Here is a 14,075-nt window from a genome sequence, read left to right as displayed (position 1 = left end):
CTACACTAATTCTGAGGTTTAATATTCTACAAAGATGTGGGTGACAGATTGGATCTGTACAGACAGCACTTTGCAGAGACAATTAATGCTATCTGGGCTTTTAGAAACCACTGCTGACATAGATTTAGGAAGCCATAACATTCATTTCTATTGGATATAATAATCAGAAATGATACATGTGTAGCCATTTCCATTTGTTTGTGTAGTGATGTACTGTTTAGCTTTTATCAATTTTCATGTAAATCCCAGAAACACAACCCTGGCAAAAAAAAAAACCTGTAATGAGATGTTTTTCTTTTCCAGGTGGAAGTCTTCATTATTTAGATTTCATCTTAATACAAACAATATACTATTAGGTAAGCAATGTAAGAAAATGTGGATTTAGTGGCCAATAGATGTCCACATGGGGTGTAAACTGATACATGGAGGATCTGGATATTATCAATGCTTGTGAATTGATTCTTTTAATACAACAGTAATTAGCACTTGCATAAAAGTAATAAGGTGACCCTCTTGTCCGTTAGCCTGGTCACCTCCTCTCATTTCAGAACTTCTCAAGAGCGTCACCTCTCCTTTGGAACTCTCTCCCATAGCCTGTCCATCATATCCTGAGTCTGGAAACCTTCAAACTCTCAAAACACATCTGTTCAGACAAGCCTATAAACTGGTGTAGGTCGGAGCAGTGCTTTTCAGTGCTGCTCGATTTGGGTGCCACCATAGACTATAATGGGAATCACATCTACAGCGGCGCTCAGTGAGTTAAGTTGACGGAGCAGAAGTTGCTTAAAAAACACAATAATTCAGCCTCCAGCAATCGCTGGAAGCCAAATTATATCATTCCCCCACTATCCATGGCGGCCTGGAGGGGGAATAGTAATTAACCTTGGCCCGGACTTGTGCAGAAGCAGGATCAGCCATATACTGGCTGTATCCTGCACGCAAATCTACTGGTGCTGATTTCAAATGTATGCGGTTTGGAAGCTCACTGCCTCATCCACTAACTCCTGTGTTTCCTCCCCTAGAGTCTCCACCCCACTAACATCTAGATTGTAAGCTTGAAAGGGCAGAAACCTCCTCCTGTTACTTGTTTCTGCTGCAATTTATTATATGAAAATGTACCAGTATTGGTGATGTCTCAAACCACACCAACTGTTGGTACTTGTATTGATGATGTACAGGGGCGTAGCAATAGGGGGTGCAGAGGTAGCGACCGCATCGGGGCCCTTGGGCCAGAGGGGCCCCAAGAGGCCCTCCCTCAACTGCAGTATTAGCTTTCTACTTGTCCTGTGCTCATAATAATCACTTCTATATATGCTTTAAATAGTGGTAATCATTACCAAACTGCTCCCTATCCCCTTCTTGTACCCTTGACACTGTAATTACCATTGGCAGGTTTTGGTGCGCTGTATCAATTGTTGTGTATAGTGTGCTTGGGGGGCCTCATTGTAAAACTTGCATCGGGGCCCACAGCTCCTTAGCTACGCCACTGATGATGTATGTCCGGATTGTACAGAGTTTTGAACATCTCATGTATCTATGCTCCCCAACATTTATTTTGTACTGCGCTATGAAAGATGTTGTTGCTATATAAATAATAATAACAGTGCAAATGTAATTTCACTTCAGTGTGAATGGAGGAATATTCATTGAATGGGCTTACAGCAATACACTCCAACTAAACAGACATATGTATAGTGACTTAAAAAAATACAATTGTGACTAATGGTGTAATTTCTCCATGACCTCTAGAGATGGTATTATTATGCAGTTCTCAGTACTACCTGTTTCCAGGAAGCTCTCATCGGTTCAATCATACTTGAATTTTCTGTAGAAGAAGATACACAATGGACAAAGCCTGCTGTCTAATCACTCTGCTTTGCCACTTCCAGTAAACCACGATAAAATGGCCACTTTTTATTTCCTTCCCTGTAAAGTGAGCTACACAACAATGGCCGCCGTCTTATTGCTTTATCCGCTAAAAATAGAACCACCAGAAATCTATAGTAGCTGAGAGTACATGTAGAATGCATCACCCACCAGCAGAGGGCGCAGGCCGATAATTCATTTCTGTGCCTTCTAAAGGGAAAAGGTGACTTCTACTTCCGACCCTTGGCTGTATTATGCGTTCCAAAGGACTCCTGTGTCTATGCAGCTGAGCAGGGGGAGGAATTGAAGTGAGTTTGTGGAAGAATTTGGCTGCTGAAGTGACGAGCACAGAAGGGTTCCAGAGCTTCTTAATAATCATAACAGCAGATGACATCGTAATAATGCATTTATCATTTATTGGATTAGGATAAAAAAAAATAGGTGGTGCTGTAGACTGAAAAGGCCTTCTGAACTGACCTTACCTCCAACTCAAACGTACATTTGCATTTCATATTGCCAATAGGGCTTGCTAAAATGTGGGAGTTAAAAAAAAGGCGCTGATGATTTGTGTGCATACCCGCGCTGGCCACTTCACAATAGTTGATGTTTTATTTTATGGGGAGAAGCTGATTATTTGGAGTGTGGATTGAACTAGGTTTAGCAGCAGTATTTGGTTGGGACAGTACACTACCACAAGCAAGTGGATATAAAGTATAGGTGTCAAGTCACACTGGAGCAAAAATAGTGTAACACTGCCCCAAATAGTTAAAGAGGAACTCCAGTGAAAATAATGTAATAAAAAAGTGCTTAATTTCTACAATAATTATGTATAAATGATTTAGTCAGTGTTTGCCAAATCTTTCCCCTCCCTGATTTACATTCTGACATTTACCACATGGTGACATTTTGACTGCTGGCAGGTGATGTCAATGGAAGAAGATGCTACTTGTTTTTTTTTTGGCAGTTGGAAACATGTTTGTGAAAAGGAAAAGATTCTCATGGGAAAGGGGGGTATCAGCTACTGATTGGGATGAAGTTCAATTCTTGGTTACGGTTTCTCTTTAAACCCCGAAACAGCACCTCAGCTAATGGCAGGGGACAGTATGTTACTGAGGTAAAACGCGGTACATTTGCAGCATATTGTTACCATAGCAACACACGCATTGTACTAACAGGGTAATGTTCTGCCCCCTTCCTGTTAGTACTGGTAAAATTGCCATGAGCTGCCTGCGCTCTCCAATTTTACCCTTACTTTGTGCATCAGGCCTCCTAAGTGAAAGGGATATGGAGACTGCCATATTTGGTACTAGTCTGCTTTAGGGGACTCAGCAGGAAAGCTCATAGGAAAATTCCGCTAATGGGTTTGGGTGGGCAGCGCCCTCTCAAATTGCTAGGTTTCCAATAGGTTGTAACAAACTACGCCCACACTATTCGGCCAATCACAATGCTTTGTGCTGTTAGATGGTGCTGTGATTGGAGAACTGTTCCCTATGAGGTTTCCTACTGGGGGTCACCTAAAGTAGACTAGCACCCCATATTTATTTTCTTTCTTTCAAACAATCCAAATTGCCTGGCTGTCCTGCTGATCCTCTGCCTAATACGTTTAACTATAGACCCTGACCATGCATGCAGATGTTTGACTGTATTTGCCGCATGCTTGTTTCAGGTGTGTGATTCAGACACTACTGATGCATGAAAGATCAGCAGGATGCCAGCCAACTGATAATGATTAATTATAAATATGGCAGCCTCCATATCTCTTTCACTTCAGGCATCCGCTTTGAAAGAAACCAGAGACGTTAAAAAATAAACCACCAGCCAGCCCCATAAGCACCGGTGAGTCCCTCGCCGTCCTCCCGTGTGCCTCAGTTCAGCCGTAACCAGCCCCAGTAACTGGCTAAGTCTCGTCACTCGGGGTCTTCTGCACATGCGGGTCAAAAATCAGATACTTACCTAAGAGTACATGTACACATGACACATGCAATTTTAATTGGCTAATCTTACCACCTCAAAGTAGTATGAGGGCCAACAGATTTTGAATAATATGAACAGTTAGTGTAGTTAAACTCTCATACATGTTAAAATTGACCAATCAAAACTGGACGTTTGTATGCACCTTAAGAGGAGGGAAGCCTTTGGATCCTTCAGAGACTTTCTGTGTCATCCTTGCTACTATTACCCCTCGCCAGGACCCTCTGGAAGATGCAGGCCAAGGTCCTCTTCGTGAACGAGCATGCCAGACCTGCGCAATAACACATAATCACTCATGTGCGAGAAGCTCGTTAAGGGCGCTGTTGCAGCAGTACTCGGGGAGGCATAGTACAGCCACACTTGTGCATGAAGGGAAACGCACCCTGGATCTTCAATCTGACAAGCTCTTTTCGGATTTGTTTCGGGGGTCTGTGAGCTGCAATGCAAAGGTTTCTTTCTTAGGTAAGTATTCGTTTATTGACCAGAGGTTCACCTTGGGTATACTTTAAAGGCACACTATCACTCTTCATCATTCATCTTGTTTCCAAAATAAATGTAGCACATCACCATTTTCTCAACAATCTTACACCCTTCACCTCCCCAAACCTCACTTGCAGTCTTACAGCATCCTTCCACACTTATTGGCTTATGTGGCCTGTACTATGTCAAGGGGGCATAATTTACTAGCAGTAATCTGCCAGTATAGCTGGTAGATTGCTGATCAGTGAAAGGACGTTGCAGGTAGATAGCCCGAACGGTTCCCGGCGAACTTCCGGGGGTTCGCGATCGCGGAGAACTGCAAACTTTTCCGGAAGTTCGGTTGCCCCCATAGTGCATCATGAGGGTCAACTTTGACCCTCTACATCACAGTCAGCAGGCACATTGTAGCCAATCAGGCTACACTCCCTCCTGGAGCCACTCCCCTCCTTATAAAAGGCAGGTAGCGTCAGGATTTGGACTCACTAGTGTGCCTGCATTAATTAGAGAAGGGAAAGCTGCTGCAGACTCTCGTAGGGAAAGCTTAGTTAGGCTCTTGTAGGCTCCTTTGCTTGCTTCTTGCTTATTCTTATTGCTAAAAAAAAGCACCCCTCAACAGCTCTTTTGAGAGCTAATCTTGTTCTTGTGATCTATTTTTGTGTGTGTGTGTGTCCCACTGACACTTGTGTTGCATAGACAGCCTTGGTAATTCCTACTGTGTGTGCCACTGCTAGCCAGGCCCAGTACATTCAGTGACTACCTGTGTGTGTGACAGGTGCACATTGTAATACCCATCACTGCATATAATTACCTACCTGTTGTTCATTGTGCACCCACCTACCTTCGTGAGCGCACAGTGTCACTGTGCCTGTCCGGTACCTGTCTGTGTGTGACAGGTGCACATTGTAATACCCATCACTGCATATACCTACCTGTTGTTCACTGGCACCTACCTACCTACGTGAGCGCACGCAGTGTCACTGTGCCTGTCTGGTACCTGTCTGTGTATGACAGGTGCACATTGTAATACCCATCACTGCACATACCTACCTGTTGTTCACTGTGCACCCACCTACCTACGTGAGCGCACGCATTGTTAATACCACCAGTCACTGTACCTGTTCACGGTACGTGTGTGTGACAAGTTCACATTTGTAATACCCATCACTGCATATACCTACCTGTTGTGTTCAGTGCACCCACCTCATCACTGCATATACCTACTTGTTGTGTTCAGTGCACCCACCTACCTACGTGAGTGCACGCAGTGTGATATACCACTTCGTGCATACCTGTTAACTGCACCTGTGTGACTGCACAACCAGATGAAGGCGCTAAGCAAGTTACACCACCTCATATGTCTGAGTTAGGCGACACTATGGATGTAACGTGTGAGGAGGAGGATGATGAAGTACCTGCTGTTGGTGCAGTTTTGGAGGTGTGTGATGCAAGCGAAGCTGGGCAGGATGATTATGATGATGATGAGGATGATACGGATGCCACGTATGTTCCCAATAGAGGAGATGAACAGGGGGACAGTTCAGAGGGAGAGTCAGAGAAGAATTGGAGGAGACGAGTTCCTGAAAGAAGCAGGGGGAGCTCGTTGTCAGAAACAGCTGGTGGCAGTTTTCAGCGTCATGTATCGCCACCTATGTACAGCCAGCCAACATGCCCTTCAACGTCAGATGCTGCTGAACATAGTGCCATCACCCCAGGGGGGCTCAGCGGTTTGGAATTTTTTTAATGTGTCTGCCTCAGATCAGAGCAATGCCATCTGTTCTCTCTGCCTCCAAAAATTGAGCCGTGGAAAGGCCAACACCCATGTAGGGACAAGTGCCTTACGAAGGCACATGGAGAAAAGGCACAAACTGCAATGGGAAGAGCACCCGAGCAAAAGCAGCACACAAAAGAAAAACCATCCTCCTTCTCCTCTTCCTCCTTCAGGTGCAGCATATTCAGCCCCTTTCTTCCTTACACCTTCACAGCCACCCTCCTCCACTCCGTCTCTGACCTTGAGCGGTTCCTGTTCCTCTGCCCACAGCAGCCAGGTGTCTGTGAAGGAAATCTTTGAGTGGAAGAAGCCAATTTCTGCCAGTCACCCCCTTGCCCGGCGTCTGACAGCTGGCTTGGCGGAACTGTTAGCTCGCCAGCCGTTACCATACCAGCTGGTGGACTCTGAGGCCTTCTGTAAATTTGTGGCCATTGGGACACCACAGTGGAAGATGCCAGGCCGCAATTATTTCTCTAAAAAGGCGATACCCAAACTGTACCGTGAAGTGGAGAGGCAAGTGGTGTCATCTCTGGCACACACCGTTGGGTCAAGGGTCCACCTGACAACGAATGCCTGGTCTGCCAAGCACGGTCAGGGCAGGTACATTACTTACACAGCCCATTGGGTCAACCTGGTGACCGATGGGAAGCAAGAAGTACGTGGCTGTGCAGCGGACCAACTTGTGACACCTCCACGGTTTGCAGGCAGGCCTCCTGCCACCTCCTCTCCTCCTGCTACATCCTCTTCGCTGTCGTCATCCTCCTCTTTGGCTGAGTGGCAGTTCAACTCTACTGGTGCTGCCATCTCCTCTCCAACTACACAGCCCCAGGGCCTATGCTGCATGCCAGGTACGACTGTGTCACGCCATCTTAGACATGTCTTGCCTCAAAGCAGAGAGTCACACTGGAGCAGCTCTCCTGGCTGCTCTTAAAGAGACTCCGTAACAAAAATTGCATCCTGTTTTTTATCATCCTACATGTTCCAAAAGCTATTCTAATGTGTTCTGGCTAACTGCAGCACTTTCTACTATGACAGTCTCTGTAATAAATCAATGTATCTTTCCCCTGTCAGACTTGTCGGCCTGTGTCTGGAAGGCTGCCAAGTTCTTCAGTGTTGTGGTTCTGCTATGAACTCACCCTTTCTGGCCCCTCTATGCACACTGCCTGTGTGTTATTTAGATAAGAGATAAGAGAGAAGCTGCTCTAATCAGCTGGATAAATCGTCCTCTGAGCTGGCTGGGCTTTCACATACTGAGGAATTACAAACAAGAGCAAAGCTGTTTGCAAGAAGAAAAGAGCAGCCTGAAACTTCAGTGCATGGGGGAAAGAAACACACAAATGATCTCTTGAGATTCAAAAGGAATGCTGTATACAGCCTGCTTATGTATGGATGTATTTTCTATGTGTGGACATACTGTACATCAACCTACTTCCTGTTTTGGTGGCCATTTTGTTTGTTTACAAACAAACTTTTTAAAACTGTTTTTAACCACTTTTAATGCGGCGAGGAGCGGCGAAATTGTGACAGAGGGTAATAGGAGATGTCCCCTAACGCACTGGTATGTTTACTTTTGAGCGATTTTAACAATACAGATTCTCTTTAACAAACAGGTGGATCAGTGGCTGACCCCGCACCAGCTGGAGATCGGCAACGTTTTGTGTGACAAAGGCAGCAATCTCATTTCCGCGTTGAATTTGGGCAAGCTGACACATGTACCCTGCATGGCACATGTTCTGAATCTAGTCATTCAAAGATTTGTGTCAAAGTACCCAGGCTTAGAGGACGTCCTGAAGCAGGCCAGGAAGTTGTGTGGGCATTTCAGGCGGCCTTACACGGCCATGGCACACTTTGCCGAGATTAAGCGGAGAAACAAGTTGCCGGTGAGACGCCTCATTTGCGATAGCCCGACTCGCTGGAATTCGACCCTCCTTATGTTGTCTCGCCTGCTAGAACAAGAGAAAGCCGTCACCCAGTACCTCTACAATTACAGTAGAAGGACACAATCTGGGGAGGTGGGGATGTTCTGGCCCAACAACTGGACACTCATGCGAAATACATGCAGGCTCATGCGGCCGTTTGAGGAGGTGACCAACCTGGTGAGTTGCAGTGAAGGCACCATCAGTGACTTGATCCCCTACACTTACTTCCTGGAGCGTGCCATGCGTATAGTGGTGGATCAAGCTGTGGAGGAGCGTGAACAGGAACAGTTAAGGAAGGAAACGTTCTGGGATCAATTCTCATCAGAACCAGATGTTTCCTCAACACCTGCGGCAGCAGAGGGGAAGGAGGAGGAAGAGTCGTGTGGGGAAGAGGAGTCAGACTCTGATGATGAGGAAGGTGTTTCTTTGGAGGAGGTGGCGGCATCAGAACAACCGCAGCAGGCATCGCAGGGGGCTTGTGCTGTTCAATGTTCCCGTGGTATTGTTCGTGGCTGGGGGGGGGGGGAGGTCTTACCTGACGTCACTGAGGAAGAGCAAGAGGAGATGGATAGTACTCCTGGATCCAACATTGTGCAGATGGCATCTTTCATGCTGTCCAGCCTGTTGAGGAACCCCCATATAAAAAAACTCAAGGGGAATGAGCTGTACTGGGTGGCCACGCTACTAGACCCTCGGTATAGGCACAAAGTGGCGGACATGTGACCAACTCCCCTGGAGGCAGAAAGGATGCAGCACTTGCAGAACAAGCTGGCAACTATGCTTTACAATGCGTTTAAGGGTGATGTCACAGCACAATGCAATAAAGGTACCACTGCCAGTAATTCTCCTTCTCCCATGTCCACACAGGCAAGAACAGGACGCTCCAGCGATCTCATGGTGATGTCGGACATGCGGACATTCTTTAGTCCAACGCCTCGCATTAGCCTTTCCGGATCCACCCTCCACCAATGCCTGGACCGGCAGGTAGCCAACTACCTGGCCTTAACTGTGGATGTAGACACTGTGAGCAGTGATGAACCCTTGGACTACTGGGTGCGCAGGCTAGACCTGTGGCCAGAGCTGTCCCAATTTGCCATCCAACTTCTGTCTTGCCCTACCTCACGCGTCCTATCAGAAAGGACCTTCAGCACAGCTGGAGGCATTGTCACTGAGAAGAGAAGTCGCCTAAGTCACAAAAGTGTTCAGTACCTGACCTTTATCAAAATGAATGAGGAATGGATCCCGGAGGGCTACTGCCCTCCCGAAGACTAAGTCATCCCCCACACACAGCATCTCTGCCTGCCCCAAGATTAAGTCAGTCCCCCCACACAGCGTCTCTGCCTGCAGGCCGCTTGACTGCCCTCTCCGCCACCACCAACAGGGTCCAGGACTCCAGGTGGATTCCTGAATTTTTAAGGCCGCTGCTAGCAGCAGCCGCTATACTAATTTTTCTGGTGCGTGTACATGCCTGCCTAATTTTTCTGGCTGCACTGCAGCTGCAACAACAAAACAAAAGGCATGTACATGTGTCAATTTCCCTTCATGATTGTTACCTTGCCGTGGTGAAGGGGCTTGCGTATCAAAATGAAGCAACGACCGGGGCGGACGTGGATTTGTGAGCTCCGCTGCCTGATGCCCCATACCTCCATCTTTCACTCACTTTCCTGTCCTGAACAGCATATCCAGCACCTGCATAGCTCCTATGTCCGAGCCAGATCCTGGGGAACAAGAATCGGCCGCGGCAGAAGTCGCTGACGCCGCTACAGAAGGAACGGGGTGCCTCCTGCCGGGACCCTCCCGCCATACCCACGTGGCGAACCGGCCATCTCCTTACTCCACCGCTATGGCGCAACGAGCCTCCAAAAGGGATAAGGCTGACAAAGGTGGGTCACAAGCTGATGCTCCAGCCACCCCAGCCCCACCTAAGCAAAACGCCCGCGCTAAGCCTAGCAAGAACGAGGAGGCGGCAGACATGGAAGCGGAGGAATCTGACCCTGCCCCGAGCACAGTGGACCTGCTTGCCGCCATACAGACCTGCCAAGCCACCCTCACCCAGAAATTCGATCACCTCGATTCTAAATTCGGCTTTCTCCGTGAGGACTTAGCTATAATCCGGTCCCGCACCACAGAACTGGAGAGGCGCGCTTCTAACACAGAAGACCTAGTTCAGGCCCATGACGCCGCCATTCCCCGCATGGATAAGCGCCTCACCGCTCTGGAGTACCGAGCGGTGGACGCGGAAAATCAAAACAGGCGGAACAACCTGAGGCTACTGGGCCTCCCGGAGGGGGCTGAAGGTAAGGACATCTCTTCATATATTGAAATGCTACTTAAGAGGCTGCTCCCGGAGGACACTTTTTCGGCACACTTTGTTATTGAACGGGCCCATAGAATCCCGGCTAAGCAAGGCCCACCAGGTGTACCCCCGAGGCCAGTGATTTTTAAGCTTATGAACTTTAAAGACAGGGATGCTATTTTGGAAGCCGCTAGACAGGCTGGGGAGCTCAGCTTTGAGAACACTAGAATAATGCTGTTTCCTGATTATACCATCGAAACACAAAAACAGCGGCAATCCTTTGTACCAGTAAAAGCCAAATTGAGGGCACGTAATCTGAAATACGCGATGTTATTCCCCGCTAAGCTGCGGGTACAAGACGGAGAGACAGTCAAGATTTTTGAAAAACCAGAAGATGTTTCAAAATGGCTGGACACCCTCCCGGACAAGTGACCGCTATCTAATTTTGACGCCTAGTGATCAGAGGGAATAATACTTCTTTCAGCTACCAGATAACTGTTCAAGGGCCTTGCAACTACATAGAATATGTTTTAACATTGCTAGACACTCTCCCCGGATAAGTGACTGCTTCTTTAACCTTGCCACATTGTGACCGGAGGGGACAATATCTTTCTTCAGATAACTGTTAAATGGCCTTGCAAACTTACATCAACAAATGGAGGCATTGAACTGAGTGCCTCACGTTAAAATTACTCCGTCATTATAACTTTGACTGTGATTGATGTCTCCTGGCAGCTTTATATCTAAACATGACTTTACAGGGAAAGTAGTTCTATATTCGCCCACTGGAGGTCACTGCTGTGCCTTCAAACACCCTCATAGCAGCAGAGCTGTTACAATCTCTACAGTTGTGAACATTCTAGAACTATGCTGATGATTGCCAGCCTTTTCTCTCTTTAGCCAGAGTAACACCACCAATGGTGCAATCTCAGGACACATGTATTTGGGCACACACATACCATAGCGGTGGATTCAGTGGGTGCCATAGCGTGCGTTTATTTAGTGGGGTATACAACAATAATGGCCCTGATAGTCTAGCGTTTAGAAGGTTAGAGTCACCCGAACTCATCCTCCCTCAATATACTACTAGGCCTATTCTTCACACCCAGCATAAGGCTTAGCCTGTAATCAGTGTTCTGGTACGCAGATATACAATGTTGACCCTCTGACACACTAGACGTGTCAGTGACTACGCCACCTCTTTATGGTTATTATTGACAGCAAGTCGAGTTTCAGGTTTAAGTAATAATGCTAACTAAGTGAAACTTCTTAGCACCTTTCGGTATGATTGGAAGGCGCCAGGCAGCGGATCCCTCTCCCTTACTCCTCCTCTCCATACTACTCTTGGCACCCCCCTACTATAGCCCGGTGGTAGGTAACGCGGGCTGCTCCTTGATCGACCCGGCCCCCTGACGGATAGTTAGGGAAGGGACAAGTTTAGGGATCCAAAGCTACTCCAGACAGGTTGTTAGGGCGTAGCATGGAGGGGGCTATGGGATTTATAGGCCACTGTTTGTTTGGGCCTACTGTTGTTAATGTTATGACTGTTTTCTTTTTTGTTATTGACCATTTCTCCACTTTCCCTCATATAGCTCCGGCATGTGGCTGGCTTGACTCGAGTGCATGCTCAGTGTTTTACACCACGCAAACCTCAGGCGGTAATTATGTATTACTTACCATGTTGTATGAAATGTATATAGTATACCCTCAAGATGACAACACTATTATTATGGAATGTTAGGGGTCTAAACTCCAAGGTTAAAAGGTATTTAGTATTTAATTACCTCAAGAATCACAAACCCCAGATCTGTGTTCTAACGGAGACCCATCTGCATGGCAGCAAAATACTAGCATTAAAAAAACCGTGGGTTGGACACTATTATAATGCCACACACTCATCTTTCTCCAGGGGGGTGGCCATCCTTATACATAAAACCAGGGCTGTGGAGTCGGAGTCGTGGAGTCGTGGAGTCGGGCAATTTTGGGTGCCTGGAGTCGGAGTCGGGAAAAAATGCACCGACTCCGACTCCTAATGAATTTGTAACTGTAATTAAAATAGAAAATATGATAAAATGTTCTATTTCTCAGATAATAGTCATTAAAAATAATGTATATATACAGTAATAGCTGTGCTTAGTCCACAAAAATGAAATATACCAATCAAAATTAGTTACTTGTGCTGCTTCAATAAAGCAGTCCCCTTATTTTTAAGGTCAGATATACACATCTGATTGTGACTGTATATATGATTTGTACACAGGAATCTCTTATATATACTAAATAACATCTATGCTGTAAGAATAAAGCCTGATGTGTAGCTATGTGACTAATAGAGATGGTCAACGAGATGGAAATAATTCTGCATTGATGCTGATTTATGCAAATGTATGCACTCCCTTTGCTGATGAAATAAAATAATTTGATATGTTATTAAAATTTGGTTTGGTGACTACAAATTAAAGGGTAACTGAGACGGATGAAAAGTAAAGTTTTATACATACCTGGGGCTTCCTCCAGCCCCCTTCAGGCTAATCAGTCCCTCACTGTCCTCCACCACCCGGATCTTCTGCTATGAGTCCTGGTAATTCAGCCAGTCAGCGCTGTCCGGCCGCATGCCGCTCCCACAGCCAGGAACATTCTGCACCTGCGCAATAGTGCTGCACAGGTGTAGTACGCTCACGGCGGAGTGTGTTCATGCGCACTACGCTTGACTGACTCAAGTACCTGGACTCATAGCAGAAGATCCAGGTGGTGGAGGAGGACAACGAGGGACTGATTATCCTGAAGGCGGCTGGAGGAAGCCCCAGGTATGTATAAAACTTTAATTTCATCTGTCTCAGGTTTACTTTGTTACACAGTAGTACTATACTCTACATATGCACTCCCCACAGAGCTGCAGGGAATCCACTGAGAATGCTGTGCACATTGAACACAGAGGTGTTGTCTGTTTACAATCTCCTTATTCCCCTGCAGAGTACCTGCACATCATTCTTACATGCACCCACACTTGATAGATGTTCTTTGTTCCGGTTGTACCTTTTACAAGTACTCTTACCAAGGACTAGTTTTAGTCTAAAGGGAATAAATATAGTAGTCTACATATCCCCCTTTTGTGTCTTGGTAACCATTATACATTTTATTCATCATGTTAATTTTATCACTGTCATTACCAATTCTATAATTTGTATTTTGTATCATTCTTTGTATTTTGTCACTAATTATGTATCTTGTATATTGGTGTACACCATTGTCTGTATTATTATGTACCCCATGTTTGTTTCTTACTTTGTACAGCGCCACGGAATATGTTGGCGCTTTATAAATCAATAATAATAATAATAATCCTTCTCACTTCAGTTGTCTTGTAAAATTCCTAAGCGTTGGCAGTTAAGAGACGAATTTCATATTACATACTTTTAATCAACAAAATTGTAATATGCAAATTAGAGGAGTCTGAGTCGTGGAGTCGGAGGAATCCTAAACTGAGGAGTCGGAGTCGGTGGATTTTTGGACCGACTCCACAGCCCTGCATAAAACAGTTCCCTTTCAGCTGATCCACCTCCATATAGATGATCTGGGCAGATATATAATAATTCATGCCCGCATATATACAGATGAAATAGTATTGGTGGGACTGTACAATCCACCTTCGGCAAATTTGTCCCTGCTTAATGAAATCATGAGTAAAGTAGCTAAATTCTCAGTGGCTAAAATACTACTTAGCGGTGATTTCAATATGGTTCTCTCCCCCTCTACGGATAGGATGACACCCAAT

General features: G+C 46.1%; 1 protein-coding gene and 1 pseudogene across 1 annotated transcript in view; one reads left to right on the top strand and one right to left on the bottom strand.

Moving 5' to 3' along the window:
* The window catches only part of LOC137535790 (zinc finger protein 420-like), a 60,956-nt gene extending 59,072 nt beyond the window's left edge, over nt 1-1,884 (bottom strand). Inside the window, exon 1 of the mRNA XM_068257692.1 lies at nt 1,782-1,884. The gene's annotated coding sequence lies outside the window, so the exon portion shown is untranslated. The remainder of the gene's footprint in view (nt 1-1,781) is intronic.
* LOC137534269 (zinc finger protein 721-like) overlaps nt 1-14,075 on the top strand; it is a 377,767-nt pseudogene that overhangs the window by 320,235 nt on the left and 43,457 nt on the right.

This window comes from Hyperolius riggenbachi, chromosome 10, assembly GCF_040937935.1.
Source record: "Hyperolius riggenbachi isolate aHypRig1 chromosome 10, aHypRig1.pri, whole genome shotgun sequence".
Lineage (NCBI taxonomy): Eukaryota > Metazoa > Chordata > Amphibia > Anura > Hyperoliidae > Hyperolius > Hyperolius riggenbachi.
Note: the sequence above shows the minus strand (reverse complement) of the source record. Positions and strands in the feature narration are given on the sequence as shown.